Raw genomic sequence first — 27,861 nt, forward strand, 5'->3', positions numbered from 1 at the left:
AAATTCCAAACAAAATCCAGGACAGGAGACCACACAAATTGGGTGATGGAACTCACACCAGAGGCATGGAAAACGATTGCACAAACAACCAGGGTTTTCATACATTGGGGCAGCCATCACTTCAAAGAGCATGTGTCTGTTCCCAAATGTTTCCGTTGCTGTCGATTTGGACATACGACCACACCTGTGCCCAGACAGAGCCTACTTGTGTGCCACTGTGCAGAGAAAGGCCATGAGTTTGGCACCTGCCCTAAAAAGGATGACCCGTCCCCCTGTGCAAACTGTAAATCACAGAAGATGCCAGCGGACCACTCACTCAGGGACAATCAATGTCCCATCTACATCAAAGCTAAGGGTGCATACCAAATGAGGATTGATTATGGACGCACGCCTTAGACCTTTTAACCTAGACAGGGTCAACTTCGCGCAGCTAAACACTCAGCGATCCAAGGCCGTGGCCGGACAACTCACCAAGAAAGCGAATGAACAGAACCTCGACATCCTACTTATCCAAGAGCCATATGTGCACAGCCGAGGGGTAAGAGGATATCCCCTATCCTACAAAATAGTTCGAGATAACAGAGACAACCCCTGGGTTTGCATCCTGGTTAGGAACCCTAGTATCATTGTAACAAAGATTTCCAGCTACTGTACATCTTGGGCCGCCTGTGCCCGTATTATAACCTCGCTCGGCGAAACCTATGCAGTCTCATTGTACTGCTGCCCAGGGGGAGATATCCTCCCAGCTACAAAGTACCTACAGAGTTTACTCACAGACTTCCAGAATGCCAGGATCGTCGTGGGAGCGGTTGTGAACTGTCGATCCCCGGCGTGGTTCAGCCAAACCCCAGGGCATCGCAGCGCCACAAATGGACAATACCTAGAGGAGTTCCTGCCAAACAGTACCTTCACTATACTCAATCAGCCAAATAACCCCACCACCTTTTCCAGCACAATGTAGGAAGCCACAATTGATGTTACACTCGCCTCAAGGTCTCTGGCTGGTCACCTCTCGGGATGGATGGTCAGGGAAAGCTGGACCACATCGGACCACAGGATCATAACCTTCACGCTTCAACGCACCATAGACAGGCAACAATTAACCGGACAAATCCAACATAGATACACCATACAGAAGGCAGACTGGCCGCTCTTCCAGACTACCTTAAGAGAAGCAGCACAAACCTTCCAAATAGAGGGCTTAGCCCGGACCAGCACCAAACCGCCGTGGTAGACCTCATCACTGCCGCTGCAAACCGCTCAATTCAAAGGAAAAACCCAACTCCAGGGGCCGTCCCCTGGTGGTCCCCGGAACTACAACAGCTGAGACGCGAGGTGAACAGAAGGAGAAGACTATTCCAGAGAGCACGACTTTCCTGGCCAGCAGCAGAAATAGACCAACTCCGCGAGAACTATCGCTCCTCAAGAAATGAGTACACGGCTCTAATCCGACTCAGGAAACATCGCTCATGGGAGCAACTAGTTTCTACAACCGGAAACGAGCACCCCTGTGGTGTTGTCTACAGAATAACGACAAACAAACTTCCCAGGGGAGAAGTCATCCCCTCAACAAAGACGCCGCTAGGCACTTATACCAAGACCTGGCAGGATCATATCAACAATATCTTGGACAGCATGTTTCTGGGACATATTACTCCCACTACACCACAACAGCAACAATTATGTCAAGACAATGATACCTATACTACTACCAATAAGAATGAACCGCTGACCATCACCGAACTTCACACTGCTGCAGCAAAACTGCGCAACAAGAAATCGCCGGGTATCGACCTACTGGAGCCTGGAATCGTCAAGAAGGCCATCGAGACAATTCCAGAGGTAATACTCAACCACTTTAATCACTGCCTTAATGAGGGATGCTTTTCACAAGCTTGGAGGACTGCCAAATTGCGCTTAATCCTGAAAAGTCCAAAAAAGCAACAGGACCTTCCGGAGACATACCGACCGATAGCCTTTCTCTCTGTGCTAAGTATACTCTTTGAACACCTCCTCAAAGATAGAATCGAAACTTGCTACATGGCTGCAGGCCTACAATCACAGAATCAATTCGGCTTTAGATGGGGCTGCTCCACTCTGGATGCCCTGGAAAACATTACCAGAGCTGCTGAAACAACAAACCATAAATATCTACTTGTAATCGCAATAGATTTTGCCGGTGCATTTGACACCCTGTGGTGGCCAAGCGTCCTCGGGAGACTCTGGAAGGCCAATCTATACCAATGCGTCAAAACATATTTTGTCAACAGAATGGTTGTTGTAGAAACTCCATATCGTTCTATTTTCAGACACATCTTCAGAGGCTGCCCACAGGGCTCTGTCATGGGTCCCCTCTTCTGGAACATGTTTCTCGACGGTTTCCTAAACCGAGGCCTAGGACGTGTGGCAACTCAGGCATACGCGGACGACCTGACCCTGGTACTGCGAGAGGACAGCAGAGCCAGGCTAGAAACTTCTGCTATCGACACCTTACAGAAGTGGACTGATGAAAACAATCTCCGCATGTCCTCAAACAAGACCAAATCAGTACTGTTAAAAGGTATCCTGGACATCAGGAGACCATCCCAATTCCGCAGCCAAGGCACTACAGTTAAGCTTACAAAGGAACTAAAACACCTCGGGGTTGTCCTAGATAAAAACCTCTCATTCACCCCTCATCTGACCTACATACAGAAAAAGATCAGAAGATACTCTGCTCTGTTCATGAGGGTCTCCCGAAAGGATTGGGGCCTGCGGAGGAGAGCCCTCAAACTATTTTATAAAACCGTATTCCTACCTGCCATAACGTATGCCGCTGGATGTGTGGTACCGGAAGGCCACCACGGCCGTCAACAGAAGAAAATTGGACACCACGCAGCGGTAGATATTACTTACAATAACACGAACTTGCAATACTGTAAGCACACTCTGCAGGCCCTGACAGGAACTCTTCCCCTAGACGTTGAAATAGTCTTCCGCGGCCTAACATATCAACTCTCCAAGGGACGGGAGGCTAACCACCTGAACTTCATCGTGGACCTTGAAACTGACCACAAAGTGGAACGCAAACGTCTCCTCGCACATCTGAACCAGAGCTGGCAAAACCGCTGGCAGGCAATCAACCGAGGTTCAATCACTAAAACGATTATTCCTGATATCCAACTGGTGTACCCAAACTATCCACCTTGGTTTTCTCCTGGACTTCTCCCCACCTACCTGTTGACCGACCATTGCGCCATAAGAGAAAAACTCCATGGATTCGGATTGAGTGACACCACCTATGCCACTGCAGTCTACGTGAGACATGGGGGCACTGCCCACTGTACGAGGATCTCCGCTGCCGATTTATAACAACCACCCAAATAATGCTACGAGACCAGGAATATCTGATACTAACTGAAAAAGATACTTATAGTGCCTTCACTCAATATGCACAAGACCTCTTCACAAGAAGGCGGACTCTCCCGCATCCACCACCACAACAGCAACAACCATGAAATGAAAAACCTATGACAGCAAACAATACAAATCAACAAATAACTGCCTCAGAAAGAGAGAGAAGAAAAAAAAAAAAAACCATGATAAGAGGATCACACGAACCGGACCTTACCCACCAAGAGTGCATATCCGATATGTGGACCTCCCTAGGACGGGACGCAGCCTCATGAGTGACGCTCTACTCAGCTGAATTCCAAACAGCCCAATGAGACGACAGAGCTTTCTGCATATGCCAGCCATAATGGCAATCGGTCCCAGTGCTCTTTTAGTTTTAGTTTTAGTGTTAGGGTCGGACGCCACCTGTGGTTTCTCACATCTGCGCCATATGTACACTGTGAAGAAATACAGAACACTGTAAATGCCAAAAAAAGTGTAGTGTGTTGAATGTGTAGTACTGTGTTGGGTTCTGTTGTGTGTCCTGGCATTTGGCCGCAGGACCCCAGATGGGACCCCACGTTGCCCGCAAACACCACTAGGAGGTAGCCAGGCTGCCCATTATTCTCTGGCAGGTCTGGCCTGAGCTTCCTGAACGGAGACCAATTAAAAATAATTATAATAAAAAAAAATAAAAAAATAAAGAAAAATAAAAAAATAATAAAATAATAATAAAAAATAATAATAAAAAAATAATAAATAAATAAATAATATAAAAAAAATAAATTAAATAAGTGAATAAATAATAAAAATAAATAAAAAATAAGGTTGAGTGCGGCAGTACAGGTGTACGGAAGAAGATGGGGGATGAAAGTAACAGTAAGGGATGTAGGTAAGGGTATCCCGTAAATTGACAGTGGAGCATATGCCCCACCAGGAGAAAAGGGGGAGGGGTTAACTCCAGAAGGGTAGAAAAACCACTCAGCCAGAGTGCTGAGTGTGACTTATATTTTGCGGTGGAGTGGTCAAGACCACTGGAGCCTACCCAACCATATGGAAAGTTAGCAGGTAATCCTACTCTGAATGTTCCAGGGTTAGCAAGTCGATGCTGGTAAAACAGTCAAGAAAAGATTTTTTATTTCAAGTTTGAGTAAGTCCTTTACAGGTTTCTATCCCTGGCTTGAGTTGGTTGTAGAGTCCTGCGCCTAGAAAAGAGGTTTTGTGCGTACTCCGTTAATGATTTGTAATATTGTTCTTCAGAAATTAGCAGGTGCTCCTGTCCTTGAGGTATGTGTTGTAGCCTGGTGTACAGTGTTCCTCGAAGATCGTTATAAATTGGGCAGTTATAAAGAAGATGGTCCCAATCTTCAATTTCTCCACATGTACAGTAGGGGTTATTGATGATTCCCAAGGTAGTCAACTTATGATTTATAGAGCCGTGTCCAGTTATAATATATGTACAGTAGAGGCCAGGTGAGAACCAAGGCGGCGACTTTGGATAAACTAGTTTGACATCCGGGATGAATTTCTTAGTTATCAGGCCCTTGTCCGTCTCCTCCCATCTTGTATGCCAGATTTGTAGTAGCATGGCAGCTAGTTTTTTCTTTGCTTGCTTACAGTCAGTGCGGGTGTCGATGGTATGTCCAAAGATGGTCGCTGGGATTCCCCGCGACAGGCAGTAGTGCAATCCCCGACGGATAACCTCCAAGTCAAGGGGGAGGACACCTACAAGAACCTGGAAGGCCGGAGAACTTACTGTGCAACAGGCCCTGGTAATGGCAAGCAGTATACTTCGCTGAAGTGTTTCCAGTTTGCATTTATTGCGAACAATTATTGCTCTATGGTACCAAATCCCGAATCCGTATGTAATAACAGGGAGGAATATAGCGTTATACAGGAGTTTGAGTGTTCTCCGGTTCAGACCCCAGTCACACCTGCTTACTCGGACGAATAAGGCTGCATAATTTCTGATTTTTTCTTGAAGGTATGAGAGGTGCGGGAAGAAGGAGAGCTTTGAATCCAAGGTGATACCCATGTGTTTTAGGGAAGTTACCAGCTTGATGGTTTTTCCTTGTACCTTGATCTGAGGAGGCCTTGATATTTGTAGGGTGCCTTTGAGAAGGATGGATTGTGTCTTCTGTGGAGAAATCCGGAGCTTGTGTAGAGTGGCCCAGTCCTGTAAGATCTGTAGTGCTTGATTTTCAGTGGCCTCGAGAGCTGCTCTGGTGTCCGCTGCGATGGAGATGGTAATATCATCGGCGAATGCTAGGATAGTAACAGGGCCCAGATCCAGACCAAGTAACTCATCAAGGACGATGTTCCAGAGGAACGGGCCGAGGACCGAACCCTGTGGGCAGCCTCTGTAGATAGATTTGGTGAGCTTCTGGTATGGTGAGGAGATGGTGATCTTCCAGTTGGAAAGGTAACTTTCTATACACCTGTATAAGTTGGCTGGTATGCGTGCCAATCCTAGCCTGCGAAGAATGCTTGGCCACCAGAGCATGTCAAAGGCCCCGGCAAAGTCAATGGTTATGAGGAGAAAGTACTTGTAATTAGTGTTGGCTGCAGCTTGGGTTGTTTGGTAGAGAGCATCCTCTGTGCAGCGTCCTGGGCGAAATCCATACTGTGAATTGTATTGTAGGCCAGCTTCTGTGTAGTGTGTTAGGAGTCTGGTATGGAGGAGGCGTTCCAGTAGTTTGCTCAATGTGGACAAGAGGGCAATGGGTCGGTATGAGTTAGACTGTTCTGGAGACTTCGATGGATTTTTCAGTATTAACTTTAATTCAGCTATTTTCCAGCTTTCTGGGAAGGATCCCTGGGTTAGGCATTTATTGAACAGGTTAAGCAGAAATTGGGGATTTACCTGGGCGACCTTTTTTAGTATTTCTGGTTCAATGCGATCTAGTCCTGGGAATTTTTTATTCTTCATTTTGCCAAGGGCTTGCTGCAGTTCTTCAGTGTTAAATTCTTCCTCCACAGAGTCAATGTGGTAATTGTCATTATCTAGACAAATTTGCTTCTGTTATGTTGTGAGATGATCGGCGTCGCTGATCCAAGATATTCATCATGGATTGCTCACATTATGTTGTCATGATTCCTCTTGGTGTTATTGTGGATGGGCTACCTTCTCCTCTTGGCAATTTGTTGGTAGTAACTCGGTACACCACTCCCCAAGGGTCCGAGTTACTAGTGGTGGTAACCAGCCGCTCCCATGTAGTTCTTTTTCGCTGCCTGATCATGGAAGTGTATTGGTTCCTGGTCCTCTTGTAGTCTTCACGAAGGGCTTCCACATCAGTAGCTGGCCAAGAGGTGCGAGCTCTCTGAAAAGCTTTCCTCTTGTTATGAACAGTCCAGCGTAGACGTTCGAGTTCCTCAGACCACCATGGTACAGAACTTGGAAGAGATTTTTTCTTGGGCATAGATTGATTGCAGGAAAGGGTGATAATGTTAGTTACAAGCTTTTGATGCTGCTCGGGATTCAGGGAGAGGATATCAGAAGAGTGATCCATGATTGTTCACTGGAGAGAAATGGTGAACAGCTCCCAATTGGCTTTGCTGATGGCATACCGGTTGATATCGTAGTGCGGAGTAGGAGTTGATTCTATATTTCTTGTGAGGCTGTATGTAATTCTGCCTCTATGGTCGGAGGTGGTCCAGGTTTCATTTACCTGCCACTCCGCCACCTTACTTGAGATTGATCTTGTAGCAATTGTTATGTCTATTGTAGACTCCCACATAGTACTGGAGAATGTTGGGAGGTTATTGGGCCTGTTTATTATATTAATAGTGAGGTGGCTAGAAAGTCTTCCAAAAGCTGCCCATTATGGCAACCAGGTCGGTCAGCTGTGAGGCTGTGCCAAGCAGGAGAACGGCAGTTAACATCTGCCCCCAGCATGATTTTAGTGTTAGGTAGAGTAGTGGTAACAGTTCTTAGGTAGTCAATAGCTGGGCCTATGTTTTGACTGGGTCTACAATAGAGTGATATTAAATAGAAGGCACCTAAGGGGCCAATTACATGGGCACACACTGCCCAACCTGTGCAGAGAGAAGAGATTTTGATGACCATTATTTTGGGGTTCCGGATGACTATGGCAGCCCAGGGAGTATCTTCATCTGCTTGAATTATTTTATATGTGAGAGGATAGCCTCTAACTTTCTTGGAGTGGGTGTATGGTTCTTGCAGTAGTAATATATCAATGTTTTCTTCATCTGCCTTTTTCCTTATTTCCGCTGCTACTGCACATGCTCGCTGAGCATTAAGTTGTATAAATTTAATAGCACTGTTATTGAATGGCTTAGGCCTCACTACCATAATCGGTCTTCAGTTGTTGGTTTCGTTTTGCCTTGATGTCAATAGGACATTTGCTGTTCCTGATTGAATGGGATGCATCCAGTTTTACTGCTTTGCAGTTTGCGCACGTCGGAGCAAATGATTTGTTTGGGCAACTGCTATAATGATGCCCTTTTTGGGAACAATGCCCACAGGTAGGATCTGTCTGTGTGCATGTGTGGCTCCCTCGACGTAGACACCTGTACGTAGTGAGGGGGACCTCCCAGTGATGCTGCTGGGTTTCCAGATTAGCATCGCTGGGATCTAACGCCCTGGAACCAAGGTATGGACCTTGGTTCCAGGGTTACATCTTTGGAATCCGGCGTGTGCAGCCGTGCGCCGCCACCCGTGGAATGCGGAAAGGGGGATCCTGGTGGTTGAGGGGCCCAGCCTTAATACACCACTTTGGCCCCTGCCAAAGTGGTGTATTAAGACGGGTGGTCCCGGACCGGCCCGATTGGGATCAATCGGCGGGTGGTTTTTACTGCTAGGGTCAACTGCGTTCCAATAAGTCTCCCTTCCTTTGGTCCTGGGACGGGATAAAGACTTATTGGTAACGTGGGTATGGTGTTCTAAGCGAACTCGGCGTCCCATTCGTGTACGCAGTACCTGCTAGTTCACGAGTGGACGTCCCCTCGTAGGGCTCCGTGGTAGGTGAGGTACTTAGGCATCAGACACTTTTTCTTTACTCTTATGAGTAATTTAAATCCTTCTTCTTCTCGGGCCCCAACAAGGCCCCTACCTAATCGAGATCATGACGCAGATAACACCTCTGCAAAAAGAGCCAGGACTGAGGATGCACCATCACCATCAGTGACACCGCTTTTCCTCATTCTCCATTCCACCGGAGAGCAGTCCATTGGGAAGATGTCATCATCGTAACCCCACACAAAACTTTGAACTCTTCAAGAGGTGTCATTTCAGAGTGGGACCTTCTTCACGTTTCTGAAGAAGAGATCTGCTCTGAATTAAAAGACCAAGGAGTGACAGCTGTCAAGAGAATATCGATACGGAAGGATGGGAATCTCGTCCCTACCCGAATTCTTATCCTCATGTTTAACACCCCATGGCCTCCAAGTTCCATCAAGGCAGGCTATCTAAACTGCCCAGTGAGGATTTATATCCCAAATCCACTGCGGTGTTTTAGATGCTAAAAATACGGCCACTCACAAACATCTTGTCGTGGAAACCCTTCCTGTGCTCGATGTGGTGTTAAAGACCACGAGAGCAGGGAATGTTCAGCTCCAAAACAGACCTGTGTCAACTGCCAAGGAGAGCACCCCGCCTACTCTAGAGCATGCCAGCGGTGGAAGGATGAAAAAGAAATACAAAAACTGAAAACAGAGCTGAATATCTCCTACCCAGGGGCCAGAAAACGTATCCAACCAATAAATAGCGGGAACCCTTCATATGCCCAGAAGGTTTCTGCAAAGTGCACTATCGGGACACAAACTGAGATGACTTTACCACCAAGAGAGTCAATCACCCCGATTGCACGCTATTTATTGAGTTCACAAAAGCCCACCAAAAAAACACAGTCAGTTGCCACTCCTATATCCGTACCTCCTAGTGCTCCACCACTACCAAAACCAAGTGGTAAAGAGCCTCCAGTAATAACAGAAACAATGGATGCAGAGAACAAGGAGGTACACGATGAACCAGTCTTGGAACTCTTTGCGGAGCAAGAGATGGACACGGGACAGCGGCCATTCTTCCCCAAAAAAGATAAAGCCAGGACTGATAAAAGTAAGCCCGCAGCACCTCGGAAGCCGCCTGATGGACCCACCAAGCCAAAATAATGGCTAAATTCCTACAATGGAATTGTCATGGATTCCGGCGAAATACTGCTGACATCAAGGCCCTCCTGCAAAAGCACGAGCCAGTTTGCTTTTGCTTGCAGGAGACTTATCTAAAAGCAAATGATGAACCTACGATGTATAACATCACAATCTTTCGTAACGATAGAATTGCGGATGGTCCTGCTCATGGAGGAGTAGCTATCCTTGTGAGTAATCAGACCCCAGTTCAGCCCTTGCTAATTACAACCAGCATAGAGGCTGTTGCAATTCGCCTTACAGTGGGATTTTTATTAACGGTCTGCTCTATTTATTTGCCACCTGGGACTGACATCTCCCAGGAAGACCTTGATGATCTTGTAACGCAGTTGCCTCCCCCTTTCTTACTTCTCGGGGATTTTAATGGACATAACACCCTGTGGGGTAGTGCTAAGATGAATGGAAGGGAACCGGTCATAGAGCATATGCTCAATGACAATGACCTTTCCTTTCTAAATACTGGAACAAACACCGTCTTCCACATGCCTACCCATACTTTTTCTGCCATTGATCTCTCTATCTGCTCCCCTTCTCTATTCCCTTCACTCACTTGGGAAGTGGAGGAGAATCCATACGGAAATGATCACTTCCCTGTGATAACCTCGTTACACAGCGGGAGACCATGTCTTCCCTTCAGGTTACCACGGTGGAAGATTGATCAGGCTGACTGGACTACCTTCCAACATCAGGCAAATTTTGATCTTAGCACCGTCAGTCAAGAGCCGATAAATGATGCAGTAACGTACATCACAGAAATTATTGTCCAAGCAGCTGCGAATGCTGTTCCAAAAACATCTGCCCGGTTTCCACCATTTCCCAAACCTTGGTGGAATTTACAATGCACAGCAACAAAAAAGGCTCAAAACAAAGCGTGGGGGATATTCCGCCGATATCCTACCACTGTTAATTTAATAGCCTTCAAGCGTGCACGAGCCAAAGCACGCTACATTCGCCGTCAGAGTCAAAAGAATCATGGATCCGTTTTACATCATCTATTAACCAGTCTACCAACTCTAAGGTAGTCTGGGATAAAATCCGGAATATGAAAGGAAAATATACATCCCACCCTTCTTCAATCCTAGATTATAATGGATGCACTATTGCAGATCCAACTGCAATAGCGAATTCTCTTGGGGAAACATTCTCTAACATATCTGCAACATCTTCGTATTCCCCAGAGTTCCTGGTCCTGAAACACAAAATTGAAAAACAGGCTCTTAATTTAAAGTCTAAGAGCCTTTATCTCTACAACGGGGCATTCACTATGGAGGAACTGAAAAGAGCCCTCACTCTTTCCAAACAAGCGCTGTCGGACCAGATGGCATCCATTATGAAATGATTAAACATCTTTCACTAAAATCTATGGATTATCTGCTCCTTCTATATAACAGAACCTTTATTGAAGGGCAGTTTCCGGATTCCTGGCGCAAGGCAATCATTCTTGCCTTTGCTAAGCCAGGAAATAATCCAAAAGTCACTACTAACTATCGTCCTATTGCTCTGACAAGCTGTCTGTGCAAAATCCTGGAGAGAATGGTAAATTTTCGTTTAATCTGGTATTTAGAATCAAATGACCTTCTCTCCAACATCCAGTGCGGCTTCCGAAAGAACCGGTCCACTTTGGACCATCTTATTGCACTGGAAACATCCATCCGGGATGCTTTCCTAAAACGTGAATATTTAGTGTGTGTATTCTTTGACATGGAAAAAGCGTATGACACAACTTGGAGATTTGGCATCTTAAAAGATTTGCATAGCCTTGGTCTTAGAGGGCAACTCCCCATTTTTATTAAAAACTTTTTAGCCAATCGATCTTTCCAAGTTCGTGTGGGATCCTCACTCCCTCGTTTCTTCACCGAGGAGTACCACACGGATCAGTTTTAAGTGTCACGCTTTTTGCCATCAAAGTAAATTCCATCACAGAACAACTTCCTCCAACTGTAAACAGTGCCATCTATGTTGATGACTTTAGCATATTTTGTCAGTCATGCAACATGAGGGTTATTGAAAGACAACTGCAAAAAGCCATCGATCGCATTAATTCCTGGGCACTTGCTAATGGCTTCAGGTTCTCGCCGGAGAAGACCGTTTGCCTACACTTTTGTCGTAACCTTCATCCTGAACCTGAATTAAGGCTCGGACAAAATGCTATTCCAGTAGCGGCGCACACAAAATTCTTGGGACTCGTATTCGTTAAAAAGCTGACCTTTCTGGATCACACCCGTCAACTCCGCACAAAGTGCACAAGAGGGCTGAATATTCTGCGCTCTCTTTCCTCAACATCTTGGGGTGCGGATCAATGCAACCTATTACGCATCTACCGTGCACTTGTACGATCCAGACTAGATTACGGGTCCCTGGTATACAATTCGGCCAGAGACAGTGTACTTCGATAGCTGAATCCTGTCCATCATCAGACTCTCCGTTTCGCTACTGGAACATTTCGAACATCTCCTGTCCAGAGCTTACACGTCGAAGCAAACGAACCACCGTTATCACTTCGACGTAAGCAGTTGTCTCTAAAGTACTCCTTAAAAGTGAAATCCCTGCCAGACCATCCTACGTGGCCATTCGTTTTTGAGCCACGATGGGAAAATTTGTACAACACCCGTAAGACTGCCAATCGTCCTTTTGGTATTCGTCTCCAAGAGCTACTCAAAGAACTTAATATCAAGGTAGACAAGGTTGCCCAAACACCAAAGCAACCCCTTCCACCCTGGCATGCTCATGTCCCGGCATGTGACTTCTCCCATAGAAATTGGGGAAAGTCGGACACTTCATCGTCTGTCTACCTGCAGCTTTATTCAGCACACCGAATTGAACATTCTGACTTCGCACCAGTTTACGCAGATGGCTCGAAGTCGGAGTCATATGTGGGATCTGCTGCTGTCTTTACAGACACCACTACATCGGAGCAGATTCCCTCTGAATGCAGTATATTTACTGCAGAGCTGCACGCTATAGAGTTAGCCTTGGATCACATTAGTGAATGCCAGTACCAATGGTTCATTTTATATTCCGACTCTCTCAGCGTGTTACAGGCTTTAATAACTGTAAGATATAATCCACATCCAGTTCTGTCTTGCATTCAGCAGAAGATTCACTTCCTCCATGAACGGGAATATGATATCCGCTTCTGCTGGATTCCCAGCCACATTGGGATTAGGGGAAATGATTTGGCTGACACCGCAGCCAAATCAGCAATTCCCAATAGTAATCGCTGCCTGTCAGTCCCCTATACAGACTACAGGCAAATAATAAATCAAAAGATATACTCCCAATGGCAGGATTCGTGGAATAGACAGACTACGAATAAATTATATCAAATAAAGCCTGTAATTGAACCGTGGCAGTCTAGTCTGTGCAGGAATCGTATCGTAAGAAGGAAGTTGTTCTTGCCCGGACCCGCATAGGACATAGTCATTTAACACATTCGTTTTTGCTGAGGGCTGATAACCCTCCTATGTGAGTCCTGTGGCACAATTTTAACTATCAGACACATTCCAATTGATTGTCCAGATTTTAGTAATATCCGTTTTACCGCTTTTAATCATCTGACTGAGCCGTATACACTCAGTCATATTTTATCCTACAATGACAATGTGTCTGCTGTTTTTAGCTTTTTAAAATCAATAAACGTTTTTACTCGTATATAAAATTTACATTTTTCTTTTATACCTTTTATACATTGGTTATACATTTTGACATAGTGACCTAACTAATTAGGTCACCGAAAGTTAAATTTTTTTTTTATATGTCCTGTTCTTGGCGCATTATAGCCTTAGTAGCTAATGAGCCAATAAAATCGAAACAAACAAACAAAAAACAGCATGTGTGGGTGGTGTGCCCAAAACGACAGCATCTGAAGCATTTAGGAACAGCCATATGTTCCTTGAAGCAGTGGCTGCTCCAACCAATAAAGATCCTGTCTTGAAGTTTTAGCTGGTTCCACGCTTGTGGAGAGAGATCCACTACCCAGTTGCAAAGGTTGGGAGACTTTGACTTGGTGCAGTGTTTTGGTTTTATGTGCTCCTTGTCTCTTTTTCCTTGGGTCGAGTCTTGAATGTTCCTGTGTAAAATTTCTTCAGCGATGCTGTCTGGAGTAATCCCGGTGCTCTTGCTGGACTATCTTTTTCTTCCCCTCCATCGGCAGTAGGGGAGGAGGCAGAAGGTTGTCCCTCCTGCCTCCTCCTCCTCTACTCGCCAACCCAGATTTCCTCCTGGTGGGGCATGGATATGCCCCAATGATTTATACTGGGGTCGTCTCCTCTATTGACCACATTTCTTCTGTCTTCCTCACCGCAGTCTTCAGTCTCCTCCCCCTCTCTATCTGCTCGAATGGTATACTCCACAGTTCAAAATTCATTAGTTCCAAATTAAGTTCGCTTACATTTCGGTCTTTCAATCTAGCGATCAAGAAAAAAAAATTACGGAAACGTAATTTTTTTTTTTAGGTCCTAGCCACTGAAATCTCAGGAAACTAGGTGGCAGGACCTGCCAGAGTAAACTACAACTACTGGGTACCTGGTCTGCCTCCACGGCACGAAGTGTGGGCAACATCGAGCTTCAGCAGGGGTCTGGCGGGTAAATTGACAGAAGAACAAGGGTACACGACATCACACACATCAAGATCCATATACTTTTAAATCTCTGGCCTTTACAGTGAACTGTATCACACCACAATGTAAACTACGCGGAAATGGGGGGAACCCCTGGGGCCGTTTGACCCTAAACACACTTTACACACACTTTACACTATTGGTAACACTTTAGGAGGCTTCCGGATCAGCTAGTATATAATCATGATACCTCTACTCTACCAGATAGTGACTGGAAGGAGTCCGAGTAGAGTGTATGCGGAAAGCATTCGCGAGGCCACGTTATGTCAGGGATCTGAGAATATTCTTACCATGTGAACGCCATAACCAAAACTTTCATTACTTCATACAGCATGTCCCACCCACTTTTTTTTTACTACTAAATACACCATGAATTCTCAAACTAATAGAGGAAGCTTATCTGCGAAAAGATCTAAACCTCCCACGCACTTCCTAATTCATTTCACAAATATACGTGTTCTCAATTCTAATCTCAACGATGTCCATTTCCACTTGCAATCTGCCAAACCCCATGTACTTTTTCTGACAGAATCTCAGTTATCGGTTGACTTAACTACTGCTCATCTCAGATGCCCAAATTATTCGCTGTATGATTCCTTTCGCCTCAAAGGTGGTACTAGTGCATATTGCCGTTCTATTATTAACTGTCAGAAATTTGGCAATTTGTAATGTCCTCTCTTTGATCTTCTCTGGCTTAAAATCTCTCTATCTCATTGGTCAAATTCATCTGTTGTCTCTACCGTTCTACCAACTCCATTAATCACTTGGAACTCTTTGACATCCTCTCTTTGCAACTTGACTTTCTCCAGTCCAACTTTCCTAACAGTGAGATAATTTTCCTTGGTGATTTTAATGTTCACAACTCCAGCTGGCTTCCGTTTTCTAGTCACATCGACCTAGCTGGTAGAGATGCTCAGGCTTTTGCAATTACTAATGACCTAGCACCGATTGTTCATTTACCTACAAGAATACCGGACAATCCTAATCATACAGCCAAAACGCTTCATCTTTTTCTCACAAACAACCCTACTAAGTACACTGTCGAAGTGAGAGGTCTTTTAGCCACTTCACTTCACAACTTGGTGATTGTCTCTTATCCAATGCAATCTTTATCTCATGGCTATTCCCGACCTCGTGTTGTATGGCATTACAAGAATGCAAAATGGGATGACTTGCGAGACTTCTTTTCTTCTTTTCCTTGGTCGGTTTCAAAACTTCTGACGTCAACGTTTGCTCAGATCGTGGCAGTGAAATTATGCTTGCAAGAATGGAATCCTTTATCCCACACTCCACTTTAAAATCTCGTTCTTTATCTAAACCTTGGTTTTCCAATAAATGTGCTAAAGCTGTTCAAGAGAAGAATGTCGCATATCGTAATTCGCTTGTTTCTAATTGTTCAGTTTCATTTTCTGCCTACACCAAAGATAGCAACAATTGTAAAGCAATTATTAATCAGTCCAAACTAGAGTTTGAACAGGCTAAGAGTAGAAAACTTGCTTCTTGCACTAATGGCAGCCGAGCATTCTGGTCTCTTGCCAAAGCTCTTGGCCGCAATTTTTGTCCATCTCTGCTCCCACCTCTGTCCTCCAAACCAGATGGTTCTGTTGTCACTTCATCCAAGGATAAAGCTGATATTCAAGCATCCCATTTTTGTTCCAACTCACATATTAATGATCTTTGTAAAACATTTCCCACCATTCCCAATACCCTCAATTCAATGCCTCCTGTGGTCTTCCGTCAAAAGGATATCAGAAGGATTTTGATGAATTTCGATGCTAAGAAAGCTCCAGGCCCTGATGGTATTTCCTCACTTGTTCTCAAAACCTGTACTCTTGAACTTGCTCCTATTCTTTGCCGCCTTTTTTTCACTTTTTTATTCCAAAGGTGTTTTTCCTTCTGCTTTGAAATTTTCTCATACCCAGCCAGCTCCTAAAAAGGGTGACAAATCCCTCCCATCCAATAATCGTGTCATTGCAATTACTTCTATTCTTTCTAAAGTAATGGAGAAATCAACTAACCGCCAACCATTAAACTACATAGAAACCTTCCGTCTGATCAACGATCGCCAGTATGGATTCCGTTGGTGCCGATCCATGGTGATATTCTGGCTAATGTTACCCATACATGGACTAATTCAATGGAAAGGTTCGTTGAAACACAAGTATTTGCTCTTGACATCTCAAAGGCTTTCGATCGTGTTTGGCATACATGTCTTCTAAACAAGCTTCCATCTTATGTTTGCCAACTGCTTTTAGTAATTGGTTATATAGTTTTCTCTCTGATCGCTCACTGAGGGTGATGGTAGATGGCGATCTGCCTTCTAACTTCTCCACTAATGCCGGTGTCCCCAAAGGTTCATTTCTTTCCATCACTCTTTTCTTCTTGTACATTGATGAACTTCTTCCATTAACTGGAAATTCTATCCTTAGTTTTGCCGATGATAGCAAATTGCATTCCACTTTTCATTTTGAGAAACCTTGTCTTGCTAAATCAGCTTAAACTTCTCAAAAATCTACTACCAATTCCTTAAATGCCGATCTTCATGTAATTCTCCAGTGGAACAAAGACAACTTAGTTGATTTCAAAACACTTCCGAAACTCAGTCTTGTCTTATATCTGGCAAAAAGTATTCTTTTGCTCCTATGCTTATCTTTAGTGACACTCCGATTTCTAGACAAAATGATATATCTGTTTTGGGGATTACCCTGACTTCTAATCTCTCTTGGCACAAGAACATTAAAAATATTGCTTCCTCTGCATCTGAAAAATTTGGTTTTCTCTTTCGCTCTCGGCGTTACTTTTCTCCAAACAGCTGTTTACTCTGTATAAATCGCAAATCCGCCCTGCCAAGGAATATTGTCCCACATCTGGGATGGTGCCCCCAAAACCTCCGTCAGGCTACTTGGTTCCCTTCAGAAGAGGACAGTTAGGTTAATTAATGATTCATCTCTAACAGAGTCTCTCCACTCGCTGTGACATAGACGTACTGTTTCTGCTACATGCCTTTTCTACAAATTCTTCCATGGGCACTGTTCTTTTGAATTGGCTTCTATAATTCCTGCGCTCCCTTTCAAAACTCCCTTCCGAACACATGCCGCCACCAGCCCACATTCATTTAGTGCCCAACTTCAAACTCACAGAACCAACTTTTCATCTTGCTCATTTATTCATTGAACTGTCATTTTCTGGAACCTTCCTTCATATGTATTTCCTGCAAATTACAGTCTACAGAATGCAAGTCCAATGTCAACAAATATCTTCTTTCATCTTCTCAACCTCCAACCCAAGAGGCGCCTCCGTAGCCAGGTGGGAAGGAGCAGCAGTGCGTAGCGCACGCTTCTTGATTAGACCGGGGTTTGAGCCCGTCACCACCAAATACGGAGGATGCGGAAAGGTCAAGGAATGACCACCGCATATCCCGGAGCAATATGGCCTTAGTTGCTAATGCTCCTAAAAAAAAAAAAAAAAAAAAACCAAAATCCAACCCAAGCACGGTATTAAACACTGTAGGTTCTATTACCCCTTGTGTTTGGTCTTTACATACATAAAAAAAAAAAAAAAAAAAAAAGACATAAGCCAGAATATCAGAAATAGATCGACACTGACAGAATCCATACTGACGATTGTTGATCAGACGGAAGGTTTCAAGGTAGGTTAAGATTTGGCGGTTAATCAATTTTTCCATGAATATAGAAAGAGTGAAAGTAATTGCAATGGGACGATAATGGAATGGGAGGGATTTGTCACTCTTTTTAAGAACTGGCTGGATATAAGGTATAAGGTATGTTCGTGTCAGACGGCGCCTGGGATTTCTCCCATCTCCGCGTATGTTCGCTGTATCGAGGACAGTACACTGTCAAGCCAGAGACTTGAAAGTGTGTGGGCCATGTCTGTGCAGTGTGATCTGTTGTGCCCATTGTTTGTCCGGCTTATTGGCCGCCAGGCCTCTAGTGGGGCCCGACGTTGCCCATACCCTGCCACGCGGAGGCTAGCCGGGTGTATCCAGTATCACAACAATTTGCTCTGGCAGGTCCTGCCACCTAGTTTCCTGGGATTTCAGTGGCTAGGGCCTATTTAAAAAAAATAATAAATAAAAAAAAAAAATAAAATAAAATAAAATAAATAGTAGTTAAAAAAAAAATATATATATATATATATGCGTTTGACGTTAATTCTTAAGGAGATTGCTGTTAGGAAATCACTGGTTGGGTTTGAACGCTAGAAAGATGTGTTAAAAGGCCTAATAGGTCGGGCAGAATTTTGTTGTTATTAAATTTAGATGTGTGGGCTATACGCTAGATGAAAGATAAAAGTGGAAGGGAGGGGAGGCTGAAGACTGGGGGGGTAGAAGTAGAAGTAAGGGGTCGATAGAGGAGATGACCCCTGCTAGACAGTATGGCATGCCCATGCCACACCAGAGGGGAGTTTGGATGGCGGGTGGGGGAGACGAAGAAGAGTTATCTCCCCCTGCCATGGATAAGGTATACAGTTAGAGTGGGGGAAGAGACTGAAGACTGGGGTCAAAGGCAAAAGCATGGGGACGATAGAGAAGGCGACCTCAGGTGGTCAGTGAGGCAGGCGCATGCCTCACCAGGTGAAGAGATGGGTTGGCAGGGGAGGGAGGAAACAGAGCATGTCTCCTCTCCCTCCTGCTGGGGATAGGGAATTTAAGATGAATAGGGTAAGGGTACCCTATTCAGCTCGCCATATAGCATTTGGCAGCGGAGCTGCTAGTGGTTCTAGTCGTTTCCAGGAGCGATCGGACCGAGGCATGATCGTTCATGGGGTGGTTCCCGTTCGTTCTGCAGTCTTTACCGTCAAAAGGTCCGGGTTTGCTTGTCGGCATTTGTGGAGTCTTTCTTGTGACATTTCTCATCCATGTGGTGTTTGCGTCAATGTTGTTTATAGAGTCATTTCTCATTTATTCAACTTTAGGTCCACTTCAGGGTTTAGTGCCCTGATGATCGGAGGCCATTGGGTTCAGGCGTCTTCCGCGGGATGATTTCTTCGAGGTTTGTACTTTTCTTATTGTGTCAGTGGTTGATTGCGGTTCGCTGCGATAAGAGCTCTCCGTCTTGTGAACAGGGCCAGTGCATAGCTGGAGAAAGCCTGATATTCTTTCCTGGTGTCCAAGATGTGGTGCTCCTGTCCATATGGTAGATACTGTATTTTGGTGATGAATGCACTACGGAGGTCGTCATACAGCTGGCAATCATGCATGAGGTGCTGCCAGCTCTCCAGCCCCCCACAGGTGCAGGTGGGATCTTCTTGTATTCCGAGTAGGGATAGCTTTGCATTCAGAGCTCCATGTCCTGTCAGTAGGTATGTGATTTGTAGGCCCGGGGAAAACCAGGGTGGGAAGTTCGGAAAAACCCGGCCAATGTGGTGATTTCGCCTTTTTGCGAGGTGGCCCATCTATCCTGCCACACCTGCAGCAGGTGAGCATGCAGCTTTTTCTTTTCCATAGTCTTGCTATTGATGATGTCGGTGGTGAATCCTAAACATGTCTGTGGGATACCCTTGTCCAGGTGGTGCGTGAGGCCCCGTCGAATGATCTCTAAGTCCAGTGGAAGGACACCAGCAAGGACTTGCAGGGCATGCGTGCTCACTGTGCTGCAAGCCCGAGTAATGGTCAGAAGGATTGATCGGTGAATCGAGTCAATGATTCGTTTATTGACAGCAGTTGTGGCTTTTTGATACCATGCACCAGATGCATACGTGACAATTGGGGTGAAGTTGGTTTTATAGAAAAGACGTAGCACCCGTCTGTCTAGGCCCCAGTCTCTGCGAGTGACTCTGGCAACCAATGCAGTGTATCGTCTGACTTTTGTACGCAAATATTTCAGGTGGTCCTGAAATGATAGATTCGGATCTAGAATCATGCCTAAGTACTTTAGCTGCTTTGAGAATTTAATTGTTTTCTGGTCGATCTTGATTTGTGGAGGCCGCCTGAGGTTGAGGCACCCCTTGAGCAGGATGGAGTTTGTCTTTGCAGGGGATATTCTAAGTTGATTTTTCTTTGCCCATTCATGAAGGGTGGACAGAGCCCGGTTTGCCAGTGTCTCCAGTTGTGTCCTTGAGTCCGCTGTCACTGTCAGTAAGAGGTCATCAGCAAAGGCCTGCGATTTTACCTCGTCAAGGTCTATAGCTAGGAAGGAGTCCATTACTAAGTTCCACAGTAGTGGTCCAAGGACCGAACCCTGTGGACAGCCGCGAAATGTATTCTTGGAGAGGGTTCCATAGGGAGCAACAATCCTGATGGATCTGTTTGTGAGGTAGCTCTTGATAACCCTGTAGAGGTTGCCTGGGATCCCAGCAACCCGAAGCCTTGCCAAGATGCTTGGCCACCAAAGTGCATCGAAGGCCCCAGCAAAGTCCACGGCAATCACGAGGAAATACTTCTTGGTGCATCTTGTTACTTGTTCTTGTAGGTGTATTAAGGCATCCACGGCTGAGCGACCCCGCCTGAAGCCAAACTGGTTGGGTGAGGCCAGGCCAGCCCTGTCATAATATTGCTCTATTCGTCTATAGAGAAGGCGTTCAAGTAGTTTACTTGCGACTGTGAGAAGTGCGATCGGTCTGTACGATTCTGGGAGGTGTGGTGGTTTGGTCGGATTTTTCAGGATTAGTTTGACGTTTGCTTTCTTCCACGAAGTCGGGAAGGTGCCACAGTGAAGACAGAGGTTGAAGAGGTTGAGCAACAGGTTCGGGGAACACTCTATTGTCTTTTTGATGATTTCGGGCTCCAAGAGGTCTGGTCCAGGACATTTATTTCCCCTAATGAGGGTGGCAGCACTCTTGAGCTCCTCCACGTTGAAGTGAGGTTCTGTCGTTGCTGTTTGATAGCTCTCATTTTCTAAGCAGAGTTGGATCTGCTCTGTTGTCTCCGGTTGTATAGCCGGGTGGAAGACTGTGTCCAGGATATTGGAAATGGTCTGCTCCCAGGTTGTGGACATGCCTCCTTGGGTCAATGTGGTGGCGGCAATAACTTCTCCTCGGGGAAGTTTATTCATGGTCAGTTTGTAGACGATTCCCCAGGGGTTCTTGTTTCCCATAGTGGAGACCATGCGCTCCTAAGATTGCTGTTTACAGCTTCTGATTTGGGCTGTGTAAGTGTTCCTTGCTTCTTTGTAGCGTTGTCGGAGTACTTCAACCTCTGCCGTCGGCCAGGAGCGCCTGGCCCGCTGAAAGGCCTTTCTTCTGGTTTGTGTTTCTTTCCGGAGTCGTTGCACTTCTAGGTTCCACCAGGGCACAGCCCCAGGGGTTGGATTTTTCTTTTTAATAGAAATGTCGCTTGTGTGCGTTATGATCTCTGTTACCTTGCTTTGGAGGTGATCTGGGTCTTCGAGTCTCTCAAGCTCGCTCTGTCTCTGTTGTATGCTGGTTTTTAAGGTACTTTGGAAGAGTTCCCAGTTTGCTTTGGATATGGAGTATCTGTGAGTGGTTTGTCTAGCTGCTGGTACCCTAGTCAGTGATCTGTTGAGTTGGAATGTAATGGCTCGATGATCAGATGTTGTCCAGGCCTCTTGGACGGACCAGTCAGTAGTATTATTAGCAATGTTCCTGGAAGCCAAGGAGACATCTATGGTGGCCTCCCACAGTGTATTACTAAATGTGGGTAGATTGTTTGGTTGGTTTAACACTGTCAACGTTGAATTTGCAAGGAACTCTTCCAATATAGTTCCGTTTCTGGTGCCATGTCTGTCTGGCGTGTGACTATGCCACATTGGTGACCGGCAGTTCACGTCTGCACCTATTATAATTTTTGCGTTGGGAAGGGTGTCAGCAGCCAGTTGGAGGTATCTTGTGGCGAAAGTTATGTCTTCGCCCGGTCGACAGTAGAGGGCAATAACATAAAATGCCCCCAGAGCTGTGGTGAGGTGGGCACATGCAGCCCAGGCTGTGCAAAGCTGTGTGATTTTGGTCACCGTAATATCTGGATTTCTGACCGCGACTGCGGCCCAGGGGGTGTCGTCCTCGAATTGTACTATCTTGTAGGTCAAGGGGTATCCCCTGACTATCTTCATGTGTGAGTATGGCTCTTGTATTATCATGACGTCTACATTCTCCTCTTCAGCCTTGATACGGATCTGATCCGCTACTGCTCTGGCCCTCTGTGCGTTGATCTGCAGAAATTTTACCTCTGTAGTATTGTATCCTCTAAGGCGCGTCCCCATAATCCAGCCTGGATTGGAACAAGCTCTTAATCTTCAGGTAGGTGGGGCACTTGTTATCCCTGATTGAGTGGGTGCAGTCCAGCTTCAGACTCTTGCAGTTGGTGCAGATTGGGTCAGTACTCTTGTTTGGGCAATCCTTGTAAGTGTGGCCGAGCAGTGGCCGCATGTGGGGTCAGTCTGAGTGCAGGTGTGCGTTGTATGCCCATATTTACAGCACCTGAAGCAGCAAATTTCCAAGCAGAAGGAAAAACACCTTTACAATAAAAAGTGAAAAAAGGCGGCAAAGAACAGGCGTAAATTCAGCAGCGCCGGTTTTGAGAACAAGTTGAGAAATACCATCAGGACCTGGAGCTTTCGTATCATCAAGATTCGTTAAAATCTTTCTGACATCCTTCTGACTGAAGCCCACAGGTGGTATTGAATGGAGCGTGTTGGGAATGGTGGGAGGTGTTTTACCAAGATCATTAATACACCAGTTGGAAGAAAAGTAGGATGCTAGCAGGTCAGTTTTTCCGTGGCCAAACCTCTGTCAAAACGTCAAAGTTGTGGGACTGTCAAAACGTCTGTTCTGGTTTTGACAGAGTTGGGAGCATAGATGGGCAAAAGTTCCAGCCAATAGCTTTGGCAAGAAATCAGAATGCTCGGGCAAGAAGCAAGTTTTCTACTCTTATCCTTTCCAAATCTAGGTTGGGCTGATTGCTGCGATCATTCGTGTAGGCAGAAAATGAAACTGAAGAATTGGAAACAAGCCAATTACGATATACAACATTCTTCTCCTAAACGGCATTAACAAATTCATTGGAAAACCAAAGTTTAGATAAAGGACGAGATTTAAAATGCAGTGTAGAATGAAGAATAATTTCACTGACACGATCTGAGCAAACGTTGACATCAGAAGTTATGAAACCGTAATCCGACCAAGGAAAAGAAGAAAAGAAATCTCGCAGGTAATTCTATTTTGCATTCTTATATTACCAAACAACACAAGGTTGGGAAAAGCCATGAGATCAAGGCTCCATTGGAGAAGAGACAATCAGCAAGTTGTGATCTGATGTGCCTAAAGGACCACTCATTTCGAACTTGTACTTAGAAGGGTTGTTTTTGAGAAAACGATCAAGCTTGTTGGATGTATGGTTAGGTTTGTCCGCTATTCTTTTAGGTAAATGAACAATCTGTGCAAGGTCATTAGTAATTGCAAAAGCCTCAGCATCTCAGGGTTGAATTTGAAAGTGTCTGCAATTCTGCCCAGACACGATAGGAGGGAGTGTATGGTGAGAGACTTATCGATCAATTCGGTCAGGGAAGGATTGTGCAAGGCTCAAGGGATAGAATTTTTTTCAGCCTGATTAGAACTTCTTAACAGAAGAGACTGCTTCTACAGTGATGGGATACACTTAAATAGAAAGGGTGCAAGAATATTTGCTGATGCTATCGAGGCAGTGTTAGGTGGGTGGGAAAACTGAGAGCTTGGGGGGTATAGAAGGATTAATAGATTAACAGTAGCCACTTGCAGAGGTGAAAGTGATTCTTGCACTGCTTCTATTGGAATGAGCAGAAGCCTGAAAAAACAAGATGCAGGATATTTGAGAGACTGCTGGAAGTCATTGCGGAACAAGTAAACACACGGGTTGTGTTAGGGTAGCTAAGAATAAAAACAGGTGCATGTATAATTGCGTGTACACCAATGCTAGGAGTTTGGTAAATAAATTTGATGAATTTGAGGAATTCCTGAAAGCATCAAAGGCGGATATTGTGGGGATATCAGACACGTGGTGTCACACAGATATAAGGAATGCAGAACTGGAATATGGGGAGTACAATGTGTACAGAAAGGATAGACAGGATGGAAAGGGAGCAGGGATTAGGCTATTACTTAAGAAACACATAAAATCCAAGGTACTGAAGCCAGTTGACATCGCTGGATAGTGAGTGTCGAGTCAGTTTGGTGTGTCATAAGCATTGGGAGATCAAAATTGAGACAAGGAATGTGCTATAGGCCTAATGATTCTGATGAGTATAATAAGAAACTGTACAGGGAAATATCGTGGGCCAGTACATCAGGGAGTCTTATAATGGGGGATTTTAATTTCACAGATATTGATTGGAATTTGTGGGTTGGTCACTCACACACTAGCAAGGCTTTTGTGGATTTATTGGATAATTGTTTTCTACATCAGCAAGTTCGGGAGGCAACTGTAGGGAGTAATAATCTTGATTTGATTATCAGTAGTGTTGTTCATACATTAAGAATCTGCAGATAAAGGAACCACTATGTGGCAGTGATCACAGTGTGCTGAAGTCGGATTTACTCAAAGAGGTAACTACCATCAGGGGTAAAAGGAAGGGTTATTGCTTTCCTAAAGGCTACTACGATGGTGTTAGACAGTATTTAAATTCTATACAGTCGGACCAACTGAAGATGTTACCAAAAGCAAATTCAAAATAGGAAGCATTCATAGAACTTTTCTTGGAAGCTGTTAGGCTTTATATACCAGCTAAGAAATATTGTTCAAGGTTTCAGCCTAAATGGATGTCAGATGAACTAATGAGACATATGACAGAGAAGAAAAATGAATGGGATACATATAAATTAACACGTGAAACAGAAGCCTATGATAGATATAAGTTGATCTGTAACCAAGTTACAAAGGAGGTTAGGCAGGCAAAGGCAGATTACGAGAAATCTTTGGCAAGGAATGCAAAGAAAAACAGCAAAGAGTTCTTTACTTATATAAACTCTAGAAGGAAGGGGATGAATCAGATTGGTCCACTTGATATCGATGGGTCATCTGTTGATGATCCGGCGCAGGTAGCAAACAAACTAAATGAATATTTTGCATCGACATTCACACATGAGGAATTATTCACCGAGGGGAACGCCAGAGGTGTATTCATCTCTGGCAGTAAGCTAGAGAATCTTATAATAACTGAGATAAGGTGGAGGAGAAATTGTTGAAGATAAACACATGAAAGGCACCTGGGATGGAAGGGATCTATCCAGTTATATTAAAGGAAGTAAGCAGAGGAAGTAAGCAAACCCTTAGCCATAATTATGAGAACTTCCTTTGACTCAGGGGAGGTACCCACAGACTGGAGATGTGGAAATGTGACCCCAATTCACAAAGGAGGACAAAGGCCGACAAAAGTAATTATAGGCCTGTGAGTTTAACTTCTGTTCCCGGAAAATTAATGGAGGCACTGGTTAAAGAAGCACTGCAGGATCATCTAGACAAGACTTCAGTTATAACTCAGACACAGCATGGTTTTGTTAAGGGGAAGTCTTGCCTGACCAATTTGATTGGATAATATGATGAAGTCACAAAAGAACTGGATGCAGGGAATAACTTTGATATTATATACTTCGATGTTAGAAAGGCTTTTGATACTGTTTCACATGGAAGACTGCTGCACAAATTGGAGAAGTGTGGCATTGGAAGCAAATTGCTGCTATGAATAAATGGGTGGTTGTGGGGGAGAACACAGAGAGTGGTAATCAATGGACACTGCTCATCGTGGATTAATGTTATTAGTGGAGTCCCTCAGAGTTCAGTGTTGGGTCCATTATCGTTTTCTGTATTTGTTGATGATATTGATGATTGTATATCAAGCTTAATGTCCAAGTTTGCAGACGATACAAAGGTTGGCAGGGTTGTAAAGTACAATTGTTACACTATTGTCCTTTACAACCAGATGCAACTTTCCAGATGCAACAGCATCTGGAAAGTTTGAGCAGAGGGACTGAGAGGTGTCAAGGGAAGTTTAACATTTACGAATGTAAACTACTACATATGGGGATCAGCAACCCCAAAGCAACGTATCAACGATACTACACTGACAATGGCAGAGAATGAAAAGGACCTGGGGGTTATTGTGCAGGCAGATATGAACTTCTCTGAGGTTCAAATTGGAAGTCTTGCCTGACCAATCAAATTGGTCAGGCAAGGCTTCCCCTTAACAAAACCATGCTGTGTCTGAGTTATAACTGAAGTCTTGTCCAGAGGGACAGCAAGAGTAGCTCATTGTGTCTTGTCAATGATATACAGAAATTTTTCTAGCAGGGATAAGGTGATGATTATTCCCTTGTATAAGGCAATGGTCCGGCCACACCTTGAGTAATGTATACAGGTCTGCAGGCGTCATTTCAAGAAGGATGTAGAGGTGCTGGAACGAATACAGAGAAGAGCAACAAGATTAGTGAATGGAACAAAGGGGTACTCTTACGAAGAAAGGCTTAAGTTTTGCGAATTACAGTGTCTGGAGACTAGCCACCAGCGAGGTGATCTGATAGAGGTGTGTAAAGCCTTGAATGGTTTGAGCATGCTTAATGCTGATGGGATTCTTCCTGTTGCTCAGAATAATCACCTGAGAAGGTGTAAATTCTAATTGTGAAATGATAGATGTAGGATAGACGTGCGAAAATTTTCCTTTAGCCAGCGACTAGTTGGTTGGCTTTTTTTATGTGAACACCAAACCCGAGAGATATTAGAACCTATAGAACATAGTACCGTGCTTGGGTTGGAGATTGAGAAGCCGAAAAAAGATATTTGTTGACATTGGACTTGAACTTCTGTAGATTGTAATTTTCAGGAAATACGTATGAAGGAAGGAAGGTTATTCCAGAAAACGGCAGTTGAATGAATAAATGAGGAAGACGAAAAGTTGGTTCTGTGGGTTTGAATTTGGACAGTAAATGGATTTTGGCTGGTGGCGGCACGTTTTCGGACTGTTTTGAAAGAGAGAGCAGGAATTGTAGAAGCCAATTCAGAAGAACAGTGCCCATGGAAGTATCTATAGAAGAGGCATGCAGCAGAAACAGTACATCTATGAGAAAGCGAGTGGAGTGACTCTGTTAGAGATGAATTATTAATTAATTTAACTGCCCTCTTCTGAATGGAATGAAAAAAACCTGAGAGAGGTTTTGGGTGACCACTCCAGATGTGGGAACAATATTCCATGGGAGGGTGGATTTGCGATTTATACAGAGTGAGCAGCTGTTTGGAAGAAAAGTAACGCCGAGAGCGAAAGAGAAAACCAAGTTTTTTAGATGCAGAGGAAGCAATATTTTTAATGTGCTTGTGCCAAGAGAGATTAGAATTCAGGGTAATCCCCAAAAGAGATATATCATTTTGTCTAGAAATCGGAGTATCATTAAAGATAAGCTTAGGAGAAGAAGAATCCTTTTTGCGAGATATAAGACAAGAATGAGTTTTAGAAGGGTTGAAATTAACTAAGTTTTCTTTTCCCCACTGGAGGATTACCTGCAGATCGGCATTTAAGGAATTGGTAGCAGATTTTCGAGAGGGTGAAGCTGATTGAGCAGGACAAGGTTTCTCAAAATGGAAAGTGGAATACAATGTGCTATCATCGGAAAAACTATGGATAGGATATCCAGTTAATGGAAGAAGGCTATTAATATACAAGAGGAAAAGAGTGGGGGAAAGAACTGAACCTTGGGGGACACAGGCGTTAGTGGAGAAGTTAGAAGACAGAGAGCCATCTGCAGTCACCCTCATTGAGCGATCAGAGCG

The sequence above is a fragment of the Mastigoproctus giganteus genome, chromosome 6, assembly GCF_048544385.1.
Source record: "Mastigoproctus giganteus isolate SK-2022 chromosome 6, ASM4854438v1, whole genome shotgun sequence".
NCBI classification, from domain to species: Eukaryota; Metazoa; Arthropoda; class Arachnida; order Uropygi; family Thelyphonidae; genus Mastigoproctus; species Mastigoproctus giganteus.